Raw genomic sequence first — 23,332 nt, 5'->3', positions numbered from 1 at the left:
CTGAGCTCAGTAAAATGGTCTTTGATAAGTTATTAATAATCTGTTCAATAATTCTTTAATGCCAGAATGAATGGTAAAATACAGATTGTAATTTAATTTAACGTAGGTTAGTCTAAATAAATAAATACATAAATATATAGAGTGTTAGGCCTATAGAAATAATAATACATTTAAAAAAAGAGTGTTAGGCCTATAGAAATAAATATAGGCCTAACACTCTTTTAAATGAAATAAAGAGGTTATTTTCTGAATAATGTGCCCGCCGTGTTTATCATTCCATCAAATTAAACACAAATTAGACAAGCATGTATATTCTGTGTGTTTGAAGGAGCAGCCAATGCATGCACTGAAAAATAGGCCACCTTAAAACCTAAATAGGCTATTATTTATGGGTATAAAAGATGAACAACTTTTTTTGTGAAAGTAAGAGAGAATCTTGCGGGAGTGCTGTTATAAAGGAGTCTCAAATGACCAAAGACTGCAACACGTTTTAATTCATTTGAGCAGAGTTCTCTCCTTTTCTTCTTCAGTTGTTTCATTTTTTAAAATGTTAAAACTTGTTTGTTAATTAAATCCAGTTTTGTTATTTAGTCTATTATTTTTATTTGTAAACTAATTTGCTATGAGATGTGGCTGTGCCCTCACGTGCTGCTCGCGCTTTAACTGCTGCTGCTGAGACAGAGAGAGAGAGAGAAAGAGAGAGGAAGAGGAAGAAGAGAGAGCAATCCGAAAAATAACTCATTTTTATCCGAAAGTGTCGGTCAAGTGATGTTGATGTTAGCAAATTATGTGTAGGTCGTTTATTATTAATGATGATGATTAAAAATAATAATACTATTCATTTGCATTCAATAACGCAATTAAAACATGTTAACAGGTCTACATTAATGCGAAACCAGCTAAATATCGTCTTTAAAATCGTCATAGGTCTCAGCTCTCTGCAATATCTTCGCCTATCGTCAATAAATGATACTATCATCTATCGGCACAACCCTAATACAGAATCTGTTGTTCCATGACTTTTCCAAAACTTTGTGGGTTTTTCTGTTTTCCAAAACTTTTCCAGGCCTGGAAAATGCCTTGTCATAATTTAATGACTTTTCCAGGTTTTCCATGACCGTATGAACCCTGACTTAGTCATTTTAGTGTAAACCTCAGATACTGTTGGTTGGTTCCTGTTGGTTTTGCACCTTTTTTACCAGCCAAGTGTGTTGACGCCCTTATAAGGACACAGATCACTCTGCCTATTCATGCCAGAGTCCTGCAGCAAAGTGAATTGACAGGGTGTCGTTTGTGTGTGACTTATCTTTATTTATTTATGATTGGTTATGGTAAAACAAAGACCATGCCTTGGTCAGGTAGTTGAAACAGTAGGCTACAAATAATTAATTCAATATTAATTAATTATTCATATATAATTAATTCACCTCTGCCTATGACAACGATGCCATCGTCCATCGCAGTGTTCCACATTAGACATCATACGATGCCGAATTGATCGACATCGCCCAACCCTAACTCACACACAGACAACACACTAATATTTGAACATAGACATTCAAACTACACACACACACACGGACTTGTGTCCTCCTCCAGACCCACTGGCCGAATTCCTCCATGGTCTCAACGAGTTCATCACACATTCGATCAGAGAAGGCTGGAAACCAGTACACATCTGGACATGGCTGAAACACACAAACACACGCACACACGCACGCACGCACGCACGCACACGCACACACACATCGTTTAATTACAGTCACTATAAGTGAAACCATAACTAACATTAATATTGATAACTGCAATAATAATAATAGAAGCAACAGCTAATAATAATTATAAATCAGTGTAACCATAACTATAATGAGCATGTCACTTTACTAATATTGATAATCGAGTGTCTTGAATAATTATAATAATAAAGTGGTAACAGAATAAATATAGTTATTCTTTATTTATATTATTATTATCAGGGCTTGACAATAACTTTTTTTGTTAATGTCACTGTGGCTAGTAACTAGCAACTCGCCGTTTTCACTAGCCACAATTTAGTTGTTGGGAAAATATTTTTAATATGCATTACTTTGACTATGGCATGCTAAAATGACTTGATTTAGATGTTGTGTTATGTCCGCATGCCTCCTCATTCTATTCACTTTATTGTGTGTTGCGTATGAGCATGCTCAGTGGAGCATGAGCAAATGGGTTGTGGGTTTCATGGCGTTCTTATTTCTCATGACTTTCTCATGATATTAAGGATTTACCTCATTTTTCTCTGGCCACACCAAAAATAAATAAACAAATAACTAATTATTTCCTTGCTACAAATTTTAACTAATTAAAAAAAGTAAAAAACAAGCAAAATATAGCTGTATGCGCGCACTTTTATACAACAAAACCTTTCTTTAAGAAAAATGACATTTCAAATTAATCATTCTCATGTAGGCGACGCGGTGGCGGCAGTGGGTAGCGCTGTCGTCTCACAGCAGAAGGTTCAAGCCTCAGCTTGGTCAGTTGGCATTTCTGTGTGGAGTTTGCATGTTCTCCCCATGTTGGCGTGAGTTTCCTCCACAGTCCAAACACATGCGCTATAGGGGAATTGAACTGAATTGGCCGTAGTGTATGAGTGTGTGTGTGTGTAAATGAGTGTGTATGGATGTTTCCCATGATGGGTTGCAGTTGGAAGGGCATCCGCTGTGTAAATCATATGCTGGAATAGTTGGCGGTTCCTTCCGCTGTGGCAACTCCAGATTAATAAAGGGACTAAATCAAAAAGTGAATGAATGAATGAATGAATTCTCATGTATCTAAAACTATACACAGCTGTCTGTCCTGGCTAAAGATCTCAGATCACCAGTTAACTATACATAAATGGAGAGTTAATCTCACATTAGAGCAATGTTCATGTAAAGGATAATAATTAAACCATAATAAAAATAACTAAGCAAAAAGAAAGCAGGTGAGACCGTGTGCAATAATGAAAGGATGATCGCGTGCACGCAGTAACCTTAAGGCCTATTAATAATCTGTCAAAAGAAATGGTGAAAGTGAAAGTGGCAACCGCTGCTGCATACACAAAAAAATCTGGAGCTCTTGAAGCAGCAGGACTGTGAGGGCACGAGCATCCCTTTTGGTCCAGTCTATATCAAAGAGAACTGATCGCACGAATTGCAGGCACGGTTGCATCGCGCAAGGAAACGAGAGGAAACTTTATAAGCGCTCTTGTGCATCACACCAGCCATGCGCGCCATTCTAAAGCTCACGTCAGTGAGTGAAGAAAGCCTGCATCTCCCCGTGTGCATGATCATCCTCTCATTGGTTTTCACCTGCTTTCATGGTGACCTACAATTTAAAATTAGTTTCAACCAGCCAAAGCGGCTAGTGGGAGTGGCGCTAACCTGCCACAGCTGAAATCTACCCACAATTGGCGGGTGTTCATGTCAAGCCCTGATTATGAATAATATTATTATTATTATATATTAAAAAGGTCCGATCTGACAGTAAAAAGACATGAAGCATGAGCTGATGAACCATGTTTACCTGATGAAGTCTAAATGATCAGGCAGACAACTAGGGTTGGGTATCATTTGGGGTTATTATGATACCAGTTCTAAATCGATACTTTTAAAACGGTACCGGTGCCAAAACGGTGCCTGACCCGATACTTTTTAGCCACAAAATTTTTGACCAAAAAAAAAAATGTAATCATTATAATTGAACATTATAAATCTACATTTATAATAAGTTTAAAGTAAACAAATTCATATTTTATATATTAGAATTGCATTAATATATTTATTTTGATCATTTGTTTGTTAGCATGAATGCAAGATTAGCATTATGCTATTAACATTACATTAGCTTACTACTAACCTGTGGAAAGGCTGTCATCAAAATCAGGGAACAGCTTTTTTGGGTTTGGGTATGGGGCTTGTGTCTACTTTTACATGGACATCAGTGATCTAATGATTTGCCTTAATCTGAATAAGACACTATTATGATTCAGCTGTTTACATGAGCTGCTTTATTAATGTTTCATTCATCATTCCCAGTTACATGTTATAGCATGTAGATGCATTAACATCACTGCGTCACCAGCCTATGAATGTTTCCTCCGCAGTTTGTGTCTGTGGTCCTTTAAGATAATCAAAAATCACTGTTTACGTGGCACTCTTGATCAGAGTATTGTCTTAATCATATTAACATCAGAGTATTGGTGTCCATGTAAACATACTGACTGAAAGTGCCAGATGATGTCAGATTTGTCAAGCTGTCAAAGACAGTCCATTCCTCACCTTTAAGTTGATTCCATGAGCCCTCACATTTCCTAAGTTTGACGTGTTTCCCCCCTTTTGTAAAGCATCTGCTGCATGTTGGTGTGTCAGAATCCTTGCTCGTAAAATGAAGCCATACTGTAGAATGCTTAGTTTAAGCAAATTAGACGAATGTGATCATGCGTGTTGATGAAGGGAGTCGCTCACCGCATGTGCCGTACTGCGCGCTTTGCCTTCTATAAGCTACAAGAACAAACGCCTGACATCGGTGATGCTGTCCGTATCCCTCAAAGCTGTTTCTAATTTAATGTTTAGAGATGGTGTGACACAACGCGTACATGTTTGTGCCTTTGATGCACCCCTTGATGCTTCTTAAGGGCGTCACACACCGGATGCGCCGCTTAGAGCCACGACACGGCACGCACATGACAGTTAAAGGTATCAGACACCAGACGCGCACATTCGCATGTTATTTCAAATGAATCTATTCAGGTGGTGTGGCAGAAATATGAACTGTGTCCTGAGTTGTGGTTGGGCGCCGTGGACAGCCGCTGACTTGCGGCTCCTCTGTGTGTACCCTGATAGAAACCTATGTTCAGAATTCTAAAATGCATGGTGCAGCGTGGCGCTGAGCGGCGCTTCTGGTTTGCGACCTGCTTTACGTTCTTGTTGCAGCACCAGTGGCACCGGAATTAGGCACCCCACCGGTGCATACCGGTTACAAAGATACTTGCCATAATGGCACCGAGTTTCAGTACCCAATCCTACAGACAACAGAGGAAGAGTGTGCACAACAGTATGAAACCTGTAATCACAGGTTATGAAATGCTGAGATGTTCAGTCTCACCTGCTCCACAACACTCTCATCATCTTCAAATATCCTGGAGTAATTCTCATGAATGTACTTCTCTCTCCAGTCCTGAGATCACACACACAATCAAATGTAAGAGTACACACACATTCAAACAAATGCACGAGTGTGCGCGCACACACACACACACACACACACACACACACACACACACACACACACACACACATACAAGCACATACACAAAAATGCACACACATGCATACACAAGCGTACACACATGGACACACACAAGAAATTCACACATGAACAAATAAACACACATGCACAGAAGCACACATACACCCACACACAAACAAAATGGACACACAAATACAAACACAAACAAATGCGCACACACACACACGTACACAAACAAATGCAAGTGCGCACAAAAACACGCAAACAAACGCACACATACACACGCATCCAACCAATACATACTCAGAAACAAATGCAGACAGAAAAAAAACACACACAAACACACACGTAGACACAAATCCACACACACAGAAACAAAAAAGCACGCACACACGCACGCACAACAAAAACAAAAGGTGCACACACACACACACACACACGTAGACACAAATCCACACACATAGAAACAAAAAAGCACGCACACACGCACGCACAACAAAAACAAAAGGTGCACACACACACAATGTCAGTTTGTTCTCATGTGTGTGAAGTCTATATGTGTGTTCGTGTGTAATTGTCTCACCACTGGGTTGTCGAATATCTGCCACATGTCTGGATGAAGACGACTGATGTTGTAGTTTGCGGACGAGACCAAACGACCAAACTCATCTCTATTAGACACGAACATGAAGATGCCCTGCAGCAGGAAACACACACACACACACACACACACACACACACACACACACACACTGAATTTACTCAAGAGTGTAAAGAATTGTGTTTTGTGCTGATTTGGGCATGTCATGGATATTAAACATGTGCTAAAAGTAAACCACTAGTGGATGAGGCATGCTCCTGTTCTTTACACTCAAATGATTCATTCACAACTGCGGATTTATTTAAAAGCAAAGCAAGTGACTGCATTTACGAATGAACCACTGAATCAACTCAAATGATTCATTCAGAACTGTGGATTTATTTAAAAGCAAAGCAAGTGACTGCATTTACGAATGAACCACTGAATCAACTCAAATGATTCATTCAGAACTGCGGATTTATTTAAAAGCAAAGCAAGTGACTGCATTTACGAATGAACCACTGAATCAACTCAAATGATTCATTCAGAACTGCGGATTTATTTAAAAGCAAAGCAAGTGACTGCATTTACGAATGAACCACTGAATCATCAACTCAAATGATTCATTCAGAACTGCGGATTATTTAAAAGCAAAGCAAGTGACTGCATTTACGAATGAACCACTGAATCATCAACTCAAATGATTCATTCACAACTGCGGATTTATTTAAAAAGCAAGCAAGTGACTGCATTTACGAATGAACCACTGAATCAACTCAAATGATTCATTCAGAACTGCGGATTTATTTAAAAGCAAAGCAAGTGACTGCATTTACGAATGAACCACTGAATCATCAACTCAAATGATTCATTCAGAACTGCGGATTTATTTAAAAGCAAAGCAAGTGACTGCATTTACGAATGAACCACTGAATCAACTCAAATGATTCATTCAGAACTGCCGATTTATTTAAAAGCAAAGCAAGTGACTGCATTTACGAATGAACCACTGAATCATCAACTCAAATGATTCATTCAGAACTGCGGATTTATTTAAAAGCAAAGCACAGTGACTGCATTTACGAATGAACCACTGAATCATCAACTCAAATGATTCATTCAGAACTGCGGATTTATTTAAAAGCAAAGCAAGTGACTGCATTTACGAATGAACCACTGAATCATCAACTCAAATGATTCATTCAGAACTGCGGATTTATTTAAAAGCAAAGCAAGTGACTGCATTTTACGAATGAACCACTGAATCATCAACTCAAATGATTCATTCACAACTGCGGATTTATTTAAAAGCAAAGCAAGTGACTGCATTTACGAATGAACCACTGAATCATCAACTCAAATGATTCATTCACAACTGCAGATTTATTTAAAAGCAAAGCAAGTGACTGCATTTACGAATGAACCACTGAATCAACAACTCAAATGATTCATTCAGAACTGCGGATTTATTTAAAAGCAAAGCAAGTGACTGCATTTACGAATGAACCACTGAATCATCAACTCAAATGATTCATTCAGAACTGCGGATTATTTAAAAGCAAAGCAAGTGACTGCATTTACGAATGAACCACTGAATCATCAACTCAAATGATTCATTCAGAACTGCGGATTTATTTAAAAGCAAAGCAAGTGACTGCATTTACGAATGAACCACTGAATCATCAACTCAAATGATTCATTCAGAACTGCTGATTTATTTAAAAGCAAAGCAAGTGACTGCATTTATGAATGAACCAATGAATCATCAACTCAAATGATTCATTCAGAAAAAGATTCACTAAAGAAACAGTGCAGTGTTGCTATGAGCTTTTTCATTGGAAAAATAGAATAAAAGACTTTATTGTGTGTGAAATAGGGCTGAAAATTATCATTTAATTATTTGATGACAAAAAAATGATCGATTAAATGTGCAGTAATTGATGCTTTGTAAAAAAATAAATAAATAAAAATACGCATCATGTCCTCTCTGTGTAACATTTATATGATTTGCTCTTTATATACAGCTTGTTTTTATTGCATCCTGTAATTATTAGTTACTGTAATTTCTGGTGGAATAAAAAAAAATGTCCACTGTTTACATTCAGAATATAGTGCAGCAGTGGCAAATTGAGTTGAATGCAATGAAGTCTATTGCAGGCAGTGCTGTGGCCTCGCAGTAAGAAGGTCGCTGGTTCGAGTCCCGGCTGGACCAGTTGGCGTTTCTCTGTGGAGTTTGCATGTTCTCCCCATGTTGGCGTGGGTTTCCTCTGGGTGCTCCGGTTTCCCCCACAGTCCAAACACAAGCGCTATAGGGGAATTGATTAACTAAATTGGCCATAGTGTAGTGAGTGTGTGTGTGTGAGAATGAGTGTGAATGGGTGTTTCCCAATACGAGGTTGCAGCCGGAAGGTCATCCGCTGTGTAAAACATTTGCTGGAATAGTTGGCGGTTCATTTCACTGTGGTGACCCCTGATGAATAAAGGGACTGAGCTGAGGAAAAACGAATGAATGACCTGCTCGCGGACGCTCTTGCAGAAGGACATGTCTGGATCCATTCCCTCCTGCTGGTAGAGTGAAACGGCAGCCAGACGCGAGCGCAGAGTCTCTCCACGGATCAGATACACCTGAGTGATGTAGGGAACGTTCCACAAACCCCTGAAAACACACACCACAACACACTCACTATACTGATCAGCACACACTATACAGTGAAGCGCTTGCATGTATGATCTTACCCAGATTCCATGCAGAACAGGGCAGTAAATCAACCCTGCACTGATTCTGAGATTAATTATTAAAACGCATTGCTATTCTCTCTTGAATTAAATCTGAGCTTAGTCTACAAACTCGCTAGGCTAAACACAACAGATGCAGTTTGAATGATTTGATATATTCAACAAGCCTTTTCCATTCTGAGAATTACAGGTATTAATAGCCTAGTGCTTGACATGCATGATTTGCCTATTCAAGTTGTACAGAAATCAGTGTTATTTAAAATAATGAAGACAGAGGAAGTCAATGATTTATTTTAGCATTTACCCTGACATGTTTACTGCTCCAAAATATTATAAATGTTTCTTAAAATAAAAGAAGTTTATTTATTATCTAATTTGGAAAAGATCACGGGTTTATGATTGCTTGCGGCTGCTCCCGCATTATTCAATTCATGATTTACCAATCAGACGATTCCTAAACCACTATAAATACCCTCAGGTCCATATCACAGCCATCTTCGTTTTGAAGAATCCCCCCTTCCACCCCTACTCCTCCTCCTTTCCTAGATGGGTGGCTTGGTGGCTCAGTGGTTAGCACTGTTGCCTCACAGCAAGAACGTCACTGGTTCTTGTCCTTACCAAGCCAGCCGACGTTTCTGTGTGGAGTTTACACGTTCTGCCCATGTTCACATGGGTTTCTCCCGTGTTCCCTGGTTTGTTCTGATTGTCCAGAAAATGCAACTTAAGTTAATTGATTGATCCAAAACAGCACCATAAACATGCTCCTAGTAAGTAGTTATCTCTTAAGACCAATCACTCTCTGTTCATTAGCTACTCCAGATCTACCTGAGTTCTCCAGATCTACCTGAGCTCAAACTCCCCTCTCGCCTTGCAAACGGGAGGGAGCCCCGGGCTCGAGGATCTTATGAGCTCAGAGCTCTCTCCCGGGACAGCATGCAAAACAAGCTTTATAAATCAATAATCAGCTAAGTGTGAACTCTTGAAAATATGTTGTGTTTAACGAGGGGAAAAGCTGTTGTTTTTTTACCCAGACATGTAAAAAGGAACACATTTTAAAGCAGTAATCACAATACCATGATATATTATTTTATTTTATTTTTTTAAAAGATTTATTTTTGGCCTTTATTAGGTAGGACAGAAATGAAACCGGAAACGAAGTGGGAGAGGGGGGGGGGGAGGTAGGGTTAGGAAATGTCCTCGAGCGGTGATTCGAACTTGGGACGCCATGACGTGCTACTGCACCATATGTCAGCGTGCTAACCACTAGGCTATTGTACCGACAATACCATGATATTTTTATCCAAGGTTATCATTAGGGATGGCTGACGTGAAACTGACATTTCAACACTGTGTCGAGATCCCGAAGCGAAAGTGTTTTGGTTTTTTTTTTAGGGTTTTTTCACCTTTAATTTGAATAGGGTAGTAGAGGTTACAGACAGGAAAGTATTGGGAGCAGAGAGAGAGGAAGGGTCGGCAAAGGACATCAAGCCAGGAATCGAACTCGGGTCGCCGTGAGCACCATGGTGCTATATGTCAGCGCACTTAACCACTAGGCTATTGGTGCAGACGAAATAGATTATTGTTATTATTATTATTAAACACTGTACCGAAGCATGATCCGAAAAACCCAATCACATGACTCAACACTCAGGTCACGTGACTAAAGTGTTTCGAAACACCAGGTCACGTGACTAAACTGATTCGGTCATTTCAGAAGCGTTTCGAAACCTAGCGAATCTGCCTCTGACTGACGGTCAGGGAAAAAACACTGTTTTATGTAGCTATCTATATCTATATAACATCTATAACTGCGATTCAAACCCATTATCTCTGCATGCTAGTCAGGAACTCATCACTCCACTAAATCACTTGAAACCTTAACTCTACAACGTGGGGTTTAATACCTCAATTTGCTTAACTGTTTCTTTACTAAAGCTATTCCAGAGCAATACATAAAAATGACCAATAGGTGTCACTGTAGAGACGAGTTTCGAAACGTTTCAAAGCTTCGACTGTTTTAGTGATTCATGAAGCCTTGCTTTGCACTAGTTATCATACGGTCAGAGTCTTATACCGGCACTGCCCACTACTCACACTCTCTTGCTCTGGACGATTGTCGATGTAGTCCTCTGCGCGAGAGTAGAAACCCTCCCGGACTCAATGCGCCCCAGAAGTTTGACCAGAGTTTTCCCGTGTCGGCGACAGCATGGGTGCGATCACACTCCTGTCAACATCAGCACAGACAGACTTTGATCAGCACCCCACAATAACATTTACAATTCCATTCATCTTATTTCTACATCTTGAGCTTTTTACAATTAGACTGGTGTCAAAGCAGTTTAATATAGATGAAGTTCTAGTAAGGGTGTATGTTTGTAACAGGTTGATTCGTGACAACCCACGGTTTGGAACACACATGACTTGTGGATTAATACTTTTTTTTTTTACTTAACTAAATTTGTAATGATCGTCATTCAAATCACACTTATGAATGCATTTAGGCTTTCCTGTAAAATATAAAGATGACAGAAAAAGTTGTGGTGGGTTATTAAGGGATGTGGTTGGGTTCTTAGGTTATTAAAGGTGTTTTCTGTCACTGCTTGTTTAGCCTGCATTAATGCACTCAGTTGTAAGCTGCACAATAATCATTAAAAGATCAGGATCTCAACACCCACACAACTTAAATTATAAATGATGCTGATTTGCATATGTTTATTATTCCTTCCAATCGCTGCATTCAAATCTGAAAACGCAAAAAAAAAATAAATAAATCAAGAAAGAGATTCAGTCTTTAGTTTACAAACAGTCAAATAACACAGCAGTACTGGGTGAACTGTTTATTCATCATTCATTTTCTTTTTGGCTTAGTCCCTTTATTAATCCGGGGTCGCCACAGCGGAATGAACCGCCAACTTATCCAGCATATGTTTTACGCAGCGGATGCCCTTCCAGCTGCAACCCATCTCTGGGAAAGGGAACAGTTTATAGTTCAGATAAACCACTCATGTTTATGGTGAAGATTATAACCGCCATCATATGCATTTAACTTGACGCTCAAAAATGAAAGTTGTAGGCAGCAATTATATTATTCACCAGTAGGTGGCGACAAGCAGCCATCAAAAATATGCCACTGAATAATTCTTCAGAAATGGTCATCTAGCAATGAAACATGAAGATTTATGAGTGAAGAACTGAATCATTTATTGAAGATGAGACTGAAGTAAATATGGGTTGTACATATTATTAATATTTCTATATTTAGTGTTATCAGCAACAGTAGCAGTAACAGTGGATTTTTCACTGAATATTTTAGTGTTTATTTTTATTCAGCTGATTATTTCTTTATGTTATTTGTAATATAATTACAGCTGCTAAGTTCAGTTTGTTAAAACCAAAAGTGTCTCGCAGTGCTGTTTCTGTAATAAATGAAAAAGCAAATGACATGTCTCCTCGTCATTTTGGCTAATCCGAAAAATGCTCCGATCCACAATACTCAAAAAAAAAACCTAATGTGATCTGAAACATTAGATTTTTGATCTATTGCACCGCTAAGTTCTAGTCCACTGAAACTGCTTCAGTCCAGTTTTCACAGTTAAAGTTCAGTTTAGTTCAGTGTAATAATGTAAATGTTCAAACACTAAACGCTGAAGAGCAACTCCACCAATACGCAAAACAACTAGACATGTCTTCAACACACTCCTGACTCATCCTTGCTTCAGAATAACATTTTCAACCCAAAATTCAGTTCACTTTTATTAGAAATTAAGAGCTTTCGGTTTTATTTCAGTTAACATATGCAAGTAACAGTAATTTTTTAAAATCACAATTTAATAATCGATTGAGTTAACAACAATTAAATAAACGAATAAATATATTCTTTAATTAAAATGTTAACGGTGATGCAGTGGTTGCAGTAGGTAGTGCTGTCGCCTCACAGCAAGAAGGTCGCTGGCTCAAGCCACGGCTGGGTCAGTTGGCGTTTCTGTGTGGAGTTTGCATGTTCTCCCTGCGTTCGTTCGCGTGGGTTTCCTCCGAGTGCTCTGGTTTCCCCCCAAGTCCAAACACATGCGGTATAGGTGAATTGGGTAGGCTAAATTGTCTGTAGTGTATGGGTGTGTATGGGTGTGAATGAGTGTATATGGATGTTTCCCAGGAATGGGTTACAGCTGGAAGGGCATCCGCTGCATAAAAACGTGATGGATAAGTTGGCGGTTCATTTCGCTGTGGCGACCCCGGATTAATAAAGGGACTAACCCGACAAGAAAATAAATGAATGAATAAAATGTTAACCATGACAGTTCCACAGAAAATCTAGAAAAGTTTTTCCCCCCAAATTACAAGGCGTAATTGATATTTATATTTGGATACGGAGTTATCAGTGATGAAATTAATTAATAAAAAAAGACCTAAAATGAAATATATTATTAGTTTCTCGCCATAAATTTTATTAGATTTTTTACCTAAATTGTTTTCCAAAATGCAATTTTCACTGCGCTATAATAATTTAACTACTACAACATTTTGTCTTGTGTTAACACGTTAAATTGCTTAGTAGATAAAGTCATCATGTACACTCATAAAAATATTACAATTAAAATACTTATTTCATATTGATCACCAATAGTAATATAAACGTTTAGACTCAAAAGCTTTCAAATACAACTGATCAATTTATTTACTTCAATAGTTTTAATTAACTTTAATATTATTAAATAAAATAAACTGTAAATGTTTCTGCTGGTGTTCATTTACTCACTTATTCTCTTCAATAAGAATTCGCAAAACATCAGGATTCGTCAGAGCAACATCAGCGTCAAGGCTGAAGAAATAATCGCAGGAGACGTCCTTTTTACACGCCTCCCTGAAACACACACACACACACACACAAACACAAAATTAACACACACACACACACACACACACACACACACACACACACACACAATTAACACACACACACATATGCATGCACACAAAAGGTCAGTGGAATCATAGAAAAAATGTGTGTGTGTGTACTTACACTGCCATGGTCCTGGCCTGGTCATGTTTAAGGTTTTCCTCTGGCCCGACTATTCTTGCACCAATGAAAAGTGAGCGATGACGAGTCCAGAACCGCTCCACATGCTGCTCGTGATACACAACCTACACACACACATAAACACACACACAAATTTTAGATTTTCAGTTAAAGGGGATCTATTTGGCAAACATCACTTCTATAAGGGGTTTAAGCACAGTTGTGTGTCAGCAGTGTGTGAATATCTCCAGCCTCTAATGGTGAAGATGAATAAAGACTTGATCAAAACAGTCTGCAGAAACACTTTGATTGACATTCTCCCTTTGTACGTGTCATCAGAGGAAAGCCCCGCCCACTAGTGACCACCTCTCCCTCATTAGCATATAATGTTAGTCTTGTTTCTGAATCTGCCACTATGCTGACGTCTGTAGCTCCGCCCTCTTCTAAAAGAGCACAAGCTCATTTGCATTTAAAGCGACAGTCACCAAAACGCCACAATCAGAATCGAAGCCTTAAAGGGTCAGTTTTAGAGAGCAGAAAACATTATCATCTATTTTCAAGATGAAATATAATAATTGTCTAGATGATTTATGCAGTTGTTGTAGTTTTATACACACGTTATTGTGCAGGAAGAGTCGTATGCGTGTGTGTGTGGGTAGTTCAGCGTAGCAAGTCTCTCCAGGAATTCCTCCAGAAACGGCATCGGCTGCTCGATGAACACGGCCACATGCACCAGCGGCATCTCCTCATCCTACACACACACATACACACACACACAGAAGCTCTACACACAGACCGAACACATTGGCATGCATTAATGTATGTGTGTTTATCAGACACTCACAGACAGATGACTGAGATCCAGCAAATCATCCTCACAGATTCCACAGCCATTTTCATACGTCCACGCCGTCGGCACATAGTTACCCAGGTAATTCAGCTGGAGCTACACACACACACGCAGACACAAAGAGTCAAACCCACACACAGACATACACCACAATGCACAAACACAAATGCATGTAAAAACAGACAAACAAACGCACAAAAAAAAATACAGAAACAAACAAGCACATGTGACAAACATGCACAAAAAAGCAAGCACACACACACAAACACACGCACAGATGCACACAACAATATACAGACAAACAGCAATTGTACACATGAACAAGCGCACATACAAAAAACAATGTGTACATAAAAATACATATGTGCGCGAGTCTGTTGTTCGTACATGCTTTTTTTATCTGAGAAACATCGCAAAAATCAGAGATGGAGATGCTTGTCCATGCCGTCATCTCTTCACGATTGGACTATAGTAATGTTCTGTTCACTTGTCTAAGCAAATCCTCTATGGAGCGATTGCAAGTTGTGCAGAATGCAGCGGCGAGGCTTTTAACTAACACCACACATTAGATCAGTGTTTCCCAACCCTGTTCCCGAAGGCACACCAACAGTAGAAGTGAAGCGTTCAGAAAACAAGTGAGTTTTAAGTAAGGATTTGAATTCTGAGATGTTATTAGCAGAACGGAGTGAGCGTGGTAGAGAGTTCCAGAGTTTGGGTGCAATAACACTAAATGATCTGCCCCCTATTGAAGAGAGGCGGTACTGAGGGACAACGAGAAGGCCGGAGTCAGCAGAACTTAATGAGCGAGTTGGGGTGTAGGGGACAAGCATGTTGCAAAGATAAGAGGGAGCTAGGCTATTTAGGGATCTAAATGCAAGGAGGAGAATTTCGAATTTAGTGCAGTACGCAACTGGGAGCCAATGGAGGTCTATATTAGCAGAACGTTTGGTATGAGTGAGTATCAAGCCGCAGAGTTTTGAATACACTGTAATCTGGAGATGAGGCTGGCAGGCAGACCAATGAAAAGGGCATTACAGTGGTCAATGCGTGATGAGACAAATGTATGGATGACAGTCTCAGCATCCTTGCTACTGATGAAGGGACGCAGTTGGGAAATGCGTAAATGAAATGCAGATTTAATAACAGATTTAATGTGAGAGTGTGGAGTCAAAGATTACGCCTACATTTTAGACAGAAGTAGAACAGTCCCGATGTGTTTAATCCTTTTCCTTTGCAAAGATATCCTGCCATTTTTCTTCTGCAAATTAGATTATTAAATCTGCTTGATTCTTTTAAAAACCGAAAGCAGCATCCGTCAATTGGTTGTTTATCCATAAGATAGACCTTTGTGAATGATTTATTTCATGTGTATGGTCTTTAATGTGCTTTTAATGATTTTACTCTATTCAAAGAAGCATTTATGGATACAAATTTATCCTGGAATGAAGAGCAGATTTACCCTGAGCCCCGTAGTTTTTTACGAGCCAGTCTAAGGTGCGAGCAGTTTCGCTTTCTTGCTAGCGCTCGCGTGCGTCTAACATTATATCTGAAATAACAAACTTCTAGAGCTGATGATAATAACCTGCGCTTGATTATTGACGTGCTTTTGAAACCCGATCCTGTCAGACACTGACAAACGCGAGTGAAGCGCGGAAAAAACAAAGGAGAAGCCGGAATAAAGGAGCACATTATTTTTCAGCAAACTAGACAAAATGCCACGTATAACTAACTTATTATCTTCACCTTTTGGAATAATATGAACTGGGAATGATGGAATTACTCTCTAACAGAGGCTACATGTGCTGCTGAAGATTACAGACACAGATGAGAGGTTTACGCTGACTGTAGGCTATATTCTGTGTTGTTTTTAACCTAAATAAGGACTAAATGTCTGTTGAGTGTAGTTCTTCTGTAGTTGGTAACATATCGGAGACTGTAAGGGGCTGTATGTGTTTATACATGTTCATTTATTTAGTTATTTAATTACAGACGTTACAGTAGGGCTGTTTCGCACTGTCATTGATCTGCAGTTATAATCAACTCATGTTCATAGTTAAGTTAGTAATAAACATTTCTACACAAGTGTTTATGAGTGTAAAGCATCTGTTTTGTGAGAAATGCATCTCATATGATATGCAAGTGACCCGTACAGCTTTACTGTAGACATTTCCGAGCGAGAATGACGTCGACTGAAACTTTGTCATACACCACGCCCACCATAAGGGTACCCTTGTTAGTGGAAACGCAAGTCTGATAAAGGTGACCCGTACCGACCCGAACCGTACCGTACCAGTCAGTGGAAACGAGCCATAAATCTTCTAAACAGTTTTATGAACAAATCAAGAGCAAATATCAAGCTTTATTTACCTGTGAATTTATTCGTTGTGCATTTTATCGCAAAATAAATCGATATATTTTTTGCAAACACACACACACACGTCTGAATGGCAGTGCAGTGAGTGATCTGATGTAAAGGTCTGTGCATTAAATGCAGGCGCTGCAGTAACAGACACAGCACTGTGCTGAATGTTTGCATTTACCTTGGTTGGCCCGTTTCCATGGATGACCACAGGAAGTGTGTCATAGGCCACGTTTCGAGCTCTAACTCTGGACTTCTCAAACTTCAGCACCACCTCCTCTGAAACACACACAATTACATCAAACAGGCACAAGTACAGTAGGACTACAACAAATGACTGTGTGTGTGTGTGTGTGTACCTATGGCTCCATTCAGATTCTGAAATATCTGGGATCTGTGGTCCAGAGTCATGTTGAACTTCCTCTGGAAAACAAGCAGTATTAAGCATGAACAACATGTGTGTCACTCTTTCACACACACACACACACACACACACACACACACACACACACACACACACACACACACACACACACACACACACACACACACGGATGCACGCATGCACACAGACCCATAAAAAAATGCGCTTAAGCACACATGCACATAGACAAAAACAGAAGCACAAACACATGCACATACACACAAGGAAGTGCACACACAAACACACACTTAACTGTTACACAGTGTATCCTGAAAGTATTGATAGTGCTTCACTTTTTTCCACATTTGTTTATGTTTCAGACACCTGAGGCACACCTGTCTTTGGGGATTTGGCCCGTTCCTCTTTGCAATACCTCTCAAGCTCTATAAGGTTGGATGGGAAGCGACGGTGTACAGCCATTTTCAGATCTCTCCAGAGATCCTCAACAGGACTTAGGTCTGGGCTCTGGCTGGGCCACTCAAGGACATTCACCGAGTTGTTGTGAGGTCCACTCCACTGATATTTTGGCGGTGTGCTTTGGGTCATTGTCCTCCTGGAAGATGAACTGTCACCCCAGTCTGAGGTCAAGAGCACTCTGAAGCAGGTTTTCATTCAGGATGTCTCTGTACATCGCTGCATTCATCTTTCCCTCTATCCTGACTAGTCATTGATCACGTCCCTGACTAAGGCCTACTCCCCCGATCACTCAGCTTAGATGGCCGGCCAGCTCTAGGAAGAGTCCTGGTGGTTAAACATCTTCCACTTACGGATGATGGAGACCACTGTGCTCATTGGAACTTTCAGAGCAGTAGAAATGTTTCTGTAACCTTCCCCAGCTTTGTTCCTCCAGACAATCCTGTCTCGGAGGTCTACAGACAGTTCCTTTGTCTTCATGCCTGGTTTGTGCTTTGACATGCACTGTCAACCCTGGGGCCTTATATAGACAGGTGTATGCCTTTTCAAATCATGTCCAATCAGCTGAATTGACCACAGGTGAACTCCAATGAGGTGCTGAAACATCTCAATTATGATCAGTGGAAACAGAATGGAACTGAGCTCCATTTAGAGCTTCACGCCAAACGCTGTGAATACTGATCTACATCTGATTCTTCAGCTTTTTTATTTTTAATACATTAACAAATGTAGAAAAACTGAAGCGCTATCAATACTTTCTGGATGCACTGTACAAGTAGAAAGGACACACATGCAGAAAAACACAAAAAAAATACACACAAATAAACACACAAACACACACTTTAAACCAGGGGTGTCCAATCTCGGTCCTGGAGGGCCGGTGTCCTGCAGATTTTAGCTCCAACTTGCCTCAACACACCTGCACGGATGTTTCTAGAAAGCCTAGTAAGTGCTTGATTAGCTAGCCCAGGTGTGTCTGATTGGGGTTGGAACTAACTTTGCAGGACACCGGCCCTCCAGGAACGAGCTTGGACATGCCTGCTTTAAACTGTTACCCCCGATCCACACGGGGAGTTATCGTCAACGCTTGACGGAGGGCGTGTCTGAAGTTGGGGCTAATGCGATCGTAATTGCACCATTACCCAATAAAATTCGATCGCAACTAGCTACTGTCTGACCTGCTGTATTTGCATAAAGCAATCTGATTGGCTGACGCTTTCGTTGGCGCTTGAAAAGTTGAGAAATTCCCAAATTCTGCAGCAACCAACGTCGCTAGAACAATGGTTCAGCAACGCTTGACATCACCCATTTAAAGTGAATGGGAATCGTTAATGCTGGCGTCCCGTGTGAATCGGGTGAAAGAAACTCGGGTCAAAATAAAAATAAACCCTGTCATGTGATCTTATATTGCATAAAGCAAGAGTTCAGAGAATCTCAGTCGTTGAGTGTTTATTTCTAATCCTGCAAACACACACACACACACAAACACACACACCCTCTTCTCTTTGTCGAGGTAGATGCGGGTGTAGAACAGCTGGTCGTCATCGTCATCTTTATATTTCCACTGCTGCACAATGGCATGAATCTCAGGAGCGAAGCCAATGAACCCTGACACACACACACAAACAATGACATGAGTGTCAGCTGACACCACAGTGTGTGTTTAAAAGGGACAGTTCAGCCCCCCCCCAAAAAAATCCCATTTGCTCACTATTTACTCTCCGTCAAGTGGTTTCAAACACTTGTGAGATTCTTTCCTCTGCACTAAAGAAGATCTTTTGAAGAATGCTGAAAACCTGTAACCATTGACCTCCATAGGAGAAAAAACAAACACCATGCAAGTCAATGGTCACAGCTTTTCAGCATTCTTCAAATTATCTTCTTTTGTGTTCTACAGAAGAAAGAAACTCATGAAGCTTTGAATCCAGTAAATGATGACAGAATTTTCATTTTTTGGTGAACAATCCCTTTAACACCACTGATGCACACACATACACACCTCCAGAGTTGAGGTAGCGTTTCCCATGATGCACTGCGGGGTATTTGGACGCGAGTCTCTGGTCCGGCCAGCAGAAACCCTCAGCGGAGAAAACCACACGATGAGAGAAACGAGAAAACTTCCTGAGCAGCTCCACTGGACCACTGGCTAAAATCACATCATAACTGCGCGCGCACACACACACACACACACACACACACACACACACACAATTTATTTATAAACACATACCCAATTTAATGTCACAGAAGCTAATTGACACATTGAAGTAAACACTTAAAAAAATAAACACTATAACAAATTAGGACGCCACATCTTTCAACATATATTAGCTTGTCTTCTGCACACAATAGTAGATCTGGACAATTGTAGAGTGAAAAAGCCCTTGACAGTATTTGGCACAAATAAAAGAGGTGTGTGAGGTGATGTTTGTGGTCAGTATGATGGTAATCGTGTTACATATTAATAAAGTATCTATTGTCAAGAGAAATGAGGTCACTGCAGTGTGTGTGTGTGTGTGTGTGTGTGTTTTCACCTGTCCACAAACATGATCACAGTGTTCTGCTTGTCTTTGTGTTTCTCCAGTTCTGTCTTCAGCCATCGAACCTTCTGACCTCCACCGACAGTCCGAGCAACATCACCTCCTCTCCACTCTTCACCCAGACCCAGAACCTGTGTATACACACACACACACACACACACACACACACACACATATAATAAATGCCAGAAATACACAAAAAACACAGGAAAAAACAATACAAAAAAATAACAGGAGAAACGCACACACACACACACACACACACATTTGCCAGGCAACATGCGAAAAGTTTTTAGAGTTCTTTATTAGTAAAATTGAAGCCCTTAGAGCTGGGATTCCGCCTCATGACACTTTCCCTAGCACACTACTTGGTTGAATTTAAACCAATCACGTTACTCGATTTAGCGGACTTGGTCCTCCATATGAAGCCTTCCCAATGTACACTGGATATTATTCCTCCACATCTTCTTATTCAGGAATAGGAGGTGGTTGGTTTTGACCTTCTATCAATAGTGAATTCTAGTTTGCTGAGTGGAGTCGTGCCATCTTGTTTTAAGCATGCTGTAGTACAACCCCTTTTAAAAAAAGCCCAATCTGGATTCATCTGATTTAAAAAACTATCGACCAATTTCAAAATGGTCTTTTCAGTCCAAAATCTTAGAGAGAGATGTCTTTCAACAGCTTCTACTCATTAAATGGGAAATGACATTCTTGATTAATTTCAATCTGGTTTTAGGACACTACATAGCACTGAGACCGCTCTCCTTAAAGTGTCTAATGATATTTGTCTGACATCACAATATTTTGATTGGGATTCAAGGAAATGTTTTGAATTGGTTTAGTTCTTATCTCTTAGGGAGAACCTTTTCTATTGAACTAGGACATTTTTCTTCCTTATCTGCATGTATGGAGTGTGGTGTCCCCCAAGACTCAATTTTGGGCCCAGCTCTTTTCTCCATCTACATGCTTCCTTGGCTGCTATTTGTAAAAAGCATAATGTAAGCTACCTCTATGCCGATGATACTCAGCTTTACATGCCCATAAAGATAGGAGAAAACTCTGTTTTACAGTCCTTTTTTACCTGTTTTAACGAGATTGAGGAATGGCTGGCTGGTAATTTTTTACACTTGAATGAATCAAAAACTGAAGTACTAGTGTTTGGCCCTCCGAGTGTCTGTGAATCTACAATTAATCAACTAGGTTCGTTCAGGCCTAAGGTCCACAGTCACACAAAAGATCTTGGAGTTATTTTTGACACTGAGTTAAAGTTCGTCAAATGTGGTTTCTATCAATTAAGGAGCATTGCCAAATTGAAGCCTTTTCTGTCTTCTCAAGAGTTGGAAACCATCATCAATGTTTTTATGATGTCCAGATTGGATTACTGCAACTCTTTGTATTCAGGAGTTTCGCAGGCATCAATTGCACGCCTGCAGCTGGTTCAAAATGCAACTGCTAGGCTTTTAACTGGGACAAAAAAAAATTCTAGTATCTCACCAGTTTTATCATCAGCTCCCAGTCCAATTTAGGATTCAATACACGTTATTGCTACTTGTTTTTAAAAGTTTGAATGGTCTGGCACCTATTTACATCAGTGAGCTTCTTCACTGGCATACTTCATTGAGGCCAATCAGGTCTGAAAACTTCCCTTGGTGCTTTTAAGTCTCACCTAAAAAATCATCTTCTGTCTCTTGCTTTAATGCAATTAATTCAATTTTAATCTATTGTAATTATCTATTTAATCTAATGTATAGATTTGTATGCTGGTCTTTTTGTAAAGCACTTTGGTCAACATCTGTTTTTTTAAATGTGCTCTATAAATAAAGCAAACAAACACACACACACATATTAAAGGTGCAATATGTCATCTACCTAAATACTAACCGGTTCGCATAATATCTTTGAAACACAGTCCCTCCCATGTCATCCAAAGCCACGCCTCAGGAAATCACAAACGCACACCATAAAGATGACAGAGACCCACTAGATCATGTCATTCACCAGTTAGAAAACTCTACAGTACTTTATAATACTACGACTCCCAATGAACAACTGTATTATATCTAGCATGTTTCAGTTTTGTAGTTAGCAAGCAAAACTTCACTCTCTCATCAGTCTTACTCTCTCACACGCTTTGTCCTAAAGCCACTACAGTATGCTGAGTGTTTAGCCGGTGGCATGCAGGATATACACTCATTACTGAGCCATACTGACATGCTATTTCAGAGCCAATATTCAGAGTAGTGGTGAACAATATAGGGAGCGCATCACAGGCTGTCATTGTTCAGAAATGACCCAATCAGAATATAAGAGCATCTTCAGCTCAGTAAAGCAGGCTAGGTGGAATAGCGCTGTTTACTGATGTTTTTTATTTGTTAAACTAAATATAAATCTACATTATCGATGCTCTAAAAGGACCTTATGAAACTGAAAATACTCACATCAGTCTTTCACCGGGAGATTTCAGTGGCTGAACAACACTTCTGTGCAGATAACCCATTCATAACAACAGCTACAATCCAACTCGCTCTTTAAGATCTCAAAACTCAGGGCTTCTGGTAGTTCTGGAACAGAAATGTCGAGTAAAGGAGGTCGAGCCTTCTCATTTATGGCTCCTAAACTCTGGAATAGCCTTTCTGATAATCAGACACACATCATCGCAGCGGTATGATGCATAAATTTGCTCCACACAGGTTCTGCATCTTGTTTATATACACTATAAACAGCAGCTACGCTAATTATTCTCTTTATTCTCTATTTGTTCCTGGGGATACTCATCCCGAGGCCCTCAGAGACTATGCAGCACCACTAAAGCTATCCAAGACCAGCGACAAGACGATCCCAAGATGATCCCAAGGTTTCCATAATCCTGGACCAGGCCGTATCCTGAGCAGCTGCTGTGGTGGTTAAAGAGAACTGGAGAGCATGAGACTGACTCCTGAGACGCTCCAGGGGACAGACCAGTCCCGCTGATGTCCAGCTTCTCCAGCTCCTAGACTGCAGCTCTGCACAAGACGTTTGGCCATAGGAGAAATGGTCGTGCCCAACTGAGCCTGGTTTCTCTCGAGGTTTTTTTCTTCACTTTCACCAATTAGTGAAGGTTTTTTCCCTCTCCGCTGTCGCCACTGGCTTGCATGGTTCAGGATC

At 40.0% G+C, this 23,332-nt stretch overlaps 1 pseudogene; it reads right to left on the bottom strand.

Annotated features, from left to right (window-relative positions):
- The window catches only part of LOC130217539 (multifunctional procollagen lysine hydroxylase and glycosyltransferase LH3-like), a 30,463-nt pseudogene that overhangs the window by 3,373 nt on the left and 3,758 nt on the right, over positions 1-23,332 (bottom strand).

This window comes from Danio aesculapii, chromosome 23 (genome assembly GCF_903798145.1).
Source record: "Danio aesculapii chromosome 23, fDanAes4.1, whole genome shotgun sequence".
Classification (NCBI taxonomy): domain Eukaryota; kingdom Metazoa; phylum Chordata; class Actinopteri; order Cypriniformes; family Danionidae; genus Danio; species Danio aesculapii.
The sequence above is the reverse complement of the archived record's forward strand: the minus strand, read 5'-3'. Positions and strand labels throughout refer to the sequence as shown.